This window comes from Triticum urartu, chromosome 3A (genome assembly GCF_056163025.1).
Source record: "Triticum urartu cultivar PI428250 chromosome 3A, HENAU_Tu73, whole genome shotgun sequence".
NCBI lineage: Eukaryota > Viridiplantae > Streptophyta > Magnoliopsida > Poales > Poaceae > Triticum > Triticum urartu.
The window spans coordinates 208,776,604-208,782,622 of record NC_141875.1 but is presented as its reverse complement, the minus strand read 5'-3'; the positions used below and the strand labels follow the sequence as shown (position 1 = coordinate 208,782,622).

The 6,019-nt window shown below is 44.6% G+C and overlaps 1 long non-coding RNA gene across 1 annotated transcript; it reads left to right on the top strand.

Moving 5' to 3' along the window:
* Positions 1-4,496: 4,496 nt before the first annotated feature.
* Positions 4,497-5,649, top strand: LOC125548278 (uncharacterized). Its single transcript, XR_007300969.2, has 3 exons — positions 4,497-4,737; positions 4,813-5,004; positions 5,285-5,649. It is a non-coding gene; the product is annotated as an uncharacterized LOC125548278 (long non-coding RNA).
* The last annotated feature ends 370 nt before the right edge of the window (positions 5,650-6,019 follow it).

The window sequence follows — 6,019 nt, the reverse complement described above, 5'->3', positions numbered from 1 at the left end:
CATATCAAAATGTTCATCTCAGAGAGTACATCATTTTCATTTGAGTTCATCTTGATGCCCGAAATGCTGTTAGAAGGAGGCTACTTGGGATAATTGTCAGATCTGCTGCTCCATTTAGCCTTTTGTCATTTTTGCCATGATTAATGTGTGCATGATATGCCATGGTGCTCTACATATGTTTTGTTTAGAGTTTTGTCATCTTTCCAGAGGTGCAACCCATGTATTTTTGTGATGTGTGTGGTGACTAGTGCAAGCTTGCAAAGTGGTGCACCTGCTAATTCTGTTTTCAGGGACTTAGCATTTCCACTAAGTCCTTGATCTGTTTATCTCATGATGCCATATGTTCATGTTGATTCCTAGTGATCTGTGCCTCTTTTGAGGATGATCAGTAAAGATGTTTTGTTAATCTTGTAGTGCTCTATCCATACATGTCTTTGTTTGCATTTATGGAGCACCCTAGCTTGAGTCAATCGAGCTCTACTTTTGCTACTTTGTGAATCTGGGCAGATTGTCAACTTGTTTGCGATTTTGCCGATGATGTTGTAGTTGATCCGTGCATGCTATGCTATTGTTCTTGCCATGTCTAGCTTGCATTTTGTGCCTTCTTAATAGATGTATGCTTGTCTTGTCATGACTTGCACCGTAGTGAGTGCATCGAGCTCGTAAACATGCCTACTTGAGTTATATTTCAGCATGTGTCAGTTTTCACTAAGTCTGAAAACTGATTATGTTTTTGCTATGTTCACATGCTTGCAATTGTATTTTCTGATCCCTTTTGGCTTAAGGTCACCAAGGGACTTTTGTTAAGCTCTTTGAGTAGCTCCATGCCATGCTTTACCTTGCCATGTTCAGATCCTGTAGCATGTAGTTTTGTTGCTCCGAAGAGGGCTACCTGATCTGAAATTCCAGACAAGTGTTAATTTCACTAAGTCTGAGATCTGTTTGTCATATCCATTTTTGCCATGCTTGTTTGAACCTGTTAATGGATGAATTGGCCGTAGCTCAGTGCTAGACTTTTGTTAAACATATTGAATGCATCCCTGCTATGTATTTTGTTGTCATGTTTGGGTGCTGTAGCATGTTCATCTCATTGCATTCAGTTGGCTACTTGCTGTAAATCGCAGACCGGTGTCATTTTTGAATCGCTTGCCATTTCCAAACCGTAACTCCGATTCCGGCGTTCTTTATATCGTTTTCAACCGATTTCATCTCATCTTTACAGTGGCACACTTGGATTTCCAAGTTAAGGCCAGGTTCATGCATTTCCTGTCATATCTTGCATTTTGCATCCCGCATCGCATCCCGCATAACATATCATCACCGCATCATCTTGCTGTTTCCTTGCACGTGGTTGATTGTATCCTTGTTGCTTGATTGTCTTGTTTGGGTAGAGCCGGAAGACGAGTTCGCTAAAGAGGAGCCCGTTGAGTTTGCTTTCGAGGATCCAGTCAACTCTGACAACTATGCAGGCAAGATGATCATACCCTCGAAATCACTACTATCTTTGCTATGCTAGTTTGCTCGCTCTTTTGCTATGCCATTGCTACGATGCCTACCACTTGCTTGCAAGCCTCCCAAATTGCCATGTCAAACCTCTAACCCACCATGTCCTAGCAAACCGTTGATTGGCTATGTTACCGCTTTGCTCAGCCCCTCTTATAGCGTTGCTAGTTGCAAGTGAAGATTGGAGGCCATTCCTTGTTGGAACATTTATTTACTTGTTGGGATATCATTATATTATCTTGTTATCTTAAAGCATCTATATACTTGGTGAAGGGTGGAAGGCTCGGCCTCTCGCCTAGTGTTTTGTTCCACTCTTGCCGCCCTAGTTTCCGTCATATCGGTGTTATGTTCCCGGATTTTGCGTTCCTTACGCGGTTGGGTTATAATGGGAACCCCTTGATAGGTCGCCTTGATTAAAGCTTTTCCAGCAATGCCCAACCTTGGTTTTACCATTCGCCACCTAGCCTCTTTTTCCCTTGGGTTTCTGGAGCCCGAGGGTCATCTTATTTTAGCCCCCCTGGGCCAGTACTCCTCTGAGTGTTGGTCCTAACTAGAGTCCTGTGCAGCGCCCCCTCGGGGAAACTCGAGGTTTGGTTTTAGTTGTATGGAGAGCTCATCTAAGTGTGCCCTGAGAAAGAGATATGTGCAGCTCCTATCGGGATTTGTCGGCACATTCGGGCGGTGTTGCTGGTCTTGTTTTAACCTATCAAAGTGTCTTGAGTAACCGAGATACCGAGTGTGATCGGAACGTCTTGGGAGGAGGTCTATTCCTTCATTGACCGTGAGAGTTTGTCATGGGCTAAGTTGGGACTCCCCTGCAGGGTTTTGAACTTCCGAAAGCCGTTCCCGCGGTTATGGGCAGATGGGAATTTGTTAATGTCCGGTTGTAGATAACTTGAACCTTAACTTAATTAAAATGAATCAACTGAGTGTGTTGCCGTGATGGCCTCTTCTCGGCGGAGTCCGGGAAGTGGACACGGTATTGGAGTAATGTTTGCGCAGGTTGCTCTCTAGTTTCTCGCTCGCGCTTTGCCTCCTCTTCTCGCTCTCTTTTTGCGAATAAGTTAGCCACCACATTTGCTAGCCGCTTGCTGCAGCTCCACATATTTACCTTACCTTACCTATAAGCTTAAATAGTCTTGATCGCGAGGGTGCGAGATTGCTGAGTCCCTGTGGCTCACAGATTACTATTACACCAGATGCAGGGCCTGATGATTCCGCTACAGGAGACGCGTATGAGCTCAAGTGGGAGTTCGACGAAGACTCTCAACGTTACTATGTTTCCGTTCCTGATGATCAGTAGTGGTGCCCAGTTGGGGGTGATTGGGACCGTGTCGCATGTTGGGTTATCTTTTATTTTGGCGCCATAGTCGGGCCATGAGTGTTTGGATGATGTAATGTTATTTATGTACTTGATTGACGTGGCGAGTGTAAGCCAACTATGTTATCTCCCCTTTATGATTTATATTACATGGGGTGTTGTGAAGATTGCCTAACTTGCGACATATGCCTTAAATGCGATTATGCCTCTAAGTCGTGCCTCGACACGTGGGAGATATAGTCGCATCGAGGGTGTTACACTCAACCCCGAGCGGGTGCCAGTGCCTACTATCTGGCAGGTGCAAGTCACCCCAAGGCAGCGGGGACCACGTCCCAATACCGTCGGCACGTCGCAACGTCCAGTGCCAGCCATCCCAGCCGGCTTACACGTTCGTCTTCTCGAGATCAACCACTGACAAGCCTTTCTCCCTCCATACATACTCTGGACCCTGAGGCACACCATTGCGTCACCAATATGGGAAAATTGGTTCCGGGATGAGCACGTCATGCGGCGGAGTCATTCTTTGCTTCCCATGTCGCACGTTCTCCTAGCCCACCACGTGTCGCGCGTGCTCACATGCCACCTCATGCGCGTGTGCACCCTCGACATCGCCGTCCCCACCAACATCTCCACCTGTAGCCATGGATGAGGAGGAAGAGGTCTTGGAGAAGGTGCTCAAGGACTCTAGGCTCGACGAATTGAAGGAGTTGAAAGGCCTGGCGGTGCGGCTTGCTTTGTCGGTCGCTGGTGATGTCGCCATTCCCGAGCTAGAGGATGGGGTGGTGCTGGAGGATGACGAGGAGGTCTAGGAGGAGCCAGTCTGGAATCCAGCGCTCGTGGGACAGTCTTGGTCGTGGACGTCGACGGTGACCTGCACGTCGGACTTTGTTTTGGCCCCGCTCGTGTGGGTCGGTGCGGATCCGCTCATAGCTTAGCCAGGAAGACGAACACAAAACCAGTGTAGTACACATTTTTACCGGCATCAATTTACTAGGAACATCATCAACAAGCCATGGTCAACGTATTGAGCACCATTACAATATGACTATCACAAAAAACTTTGTAATGGGATTTATGATTATTATTTTTACTGAATAGGATTTATGATTTTGGTGTTGAAAGCAATGTTTATTTTTGACAAACATGGTACGGAAGATGTTGGTTGCCCCATGAAACAAATCTTTGTATGAAGTTCGGCGAACTAGCGTGTTAACGGCGTCATTATAAGGTACCCCTCCATCCCAAAATATAAGGCACACTCAACTTTACTCGATCTTTGATGCATAACTTTGACCACTAATATATATCGAAGTATATGGATTGAACATTTATAAAAAGCATTTTTTGCGGGATGCATAGTCGTATTTGTATTGCAATTTTTATTTTCATATATCCATATAATAATTTAATAGACATATGATACATGAAAATCGTAATCAAAGTTATGCAACGACAAAGAGCAGAAAAGTCAACCGGTGCCTTATCTTTTGGAAAGGAGGGCATAGAAAAAAGGTAGAAAACCTTAAAACGTTGTTCGTCCAAACATGATTTTTTTTTTTCAATAGTACAACGGTCAACAACGTCCACACGTCAAAATCCGAGACCAAGAGAACGCATTGAAAGAAAAATCTCCACGCCCATGACCATGGTAAAAACTTTGGCAGGCCATTCAGAGAACCAGTTTGCACAATGTGAACAACACCCGTGACCAAACCATGGACAAAAGACTGCGGTGGTTACAGGATGTGAATAGCACCCGTGAGCCGTGACCATACCATCTTCTTCTCTGAACCGCCCACACCAAAGAGAGAGAGACAGAGGTCCCCTTCATCTCAGCTAAGACGAGCGGCGTCAGGTTGGAAAAATCAAGAACGACGGTGCAGCGCAGCGTGAGGATTTCGTCGACTACCCAAGTGAGTTTTTCAGCTGCATATTGCTTAATGTGTCAGTTTTCATGTCATCCAAAAATATGCGATCATTGTCTACAGAGTTCTCGGTGGTAGATGTGGCAATAGGTGAAGCACCCATGGATCCCATCTTCTCCAGAACCAATAGCCAGATACCTTCACATCACCCGTCAATCGACATGGATCTTGTTGAAGACGAGAACGACAGCAGACCAGCGACGCCGCCGTGCCGCCGACCATGCTGGGAGACGATGGATGGATAAGACGGCAGAGGTAATCATCTTAATACCAGTATCTGCAATTCTGCATCGTTTTTCAGATACGTTTTTCCCCGACTTTTCTCCCTCGTAAATCACGGTGATAGGTAAATGAAGTAAGAAGCATTGCAGTAGTCAACCGAGTGGTAAGATGATCATTTCTCCAATGTCTCTTTATTCTTAGTAGCATCCTTTTCAGTCATCCGCGAGTTATAGACTTTTGTGCTGAGGACAGAAGTACTAATTGTTATTAAATATATTAACAAGCTGCACCGCCTTGTTGTTTTTCTTTACAGAAACAGAACTAGCAATTCTTTCCGGGCACCAATAGAAGGATATCGAAGTGCTATAGAGCGTGCAATTGAAGAAGCATCAAAACTTGGGAAACAGTTGTTTTCGAACCAGCTATTGACTTAATCAATGAAATGGCAAGTCTTTTGCCTTTGTTCCAAAAAAAAAATATCCGAGCAGGAGGCGTATCAGTTCTACAACGCATATTTATGGTGGCTTGGATTCAGCATCAAGCGGGGAAACAAATATGTCAATGACTCAAAATACAAATCAAAGCAGCAAGTTTCGAAGTGGCTTTTTTTTGGGAAAAGTTTCGAAGTGGCTTATTTAGGTCAATAAAATATATATCGCTGGGTTGCTAAGATATCCACGATAGTCGGAGAAAGTAGCACCCAAGTGCTCAAAGCTTACACAGATTACCAGAACAAACGTACCTTACGGAGTACACGCTTATGTGCGTGCCCTCATTAGCCCCCCTGATACTACCATTCATCACAATGCAGTCTCCATTCCTTTGTGTTGTGCACAGCAAATTAAACATCACATTTGGCAAAGTACACAAGGAACATACTTGAAAAATAAAATGGTAGACAGACAAGGCAGTTACTTTGCAGTATTCACGAAAAGCATGAATTCTGACTCCAGCGTTCTGATAGGAACGAATTGAAGATCTTAAAACAGCAGAGAAGCTACTATCTCAATGAAAAAAAAAACTTGGGTTCAAATCAATACAATATCCT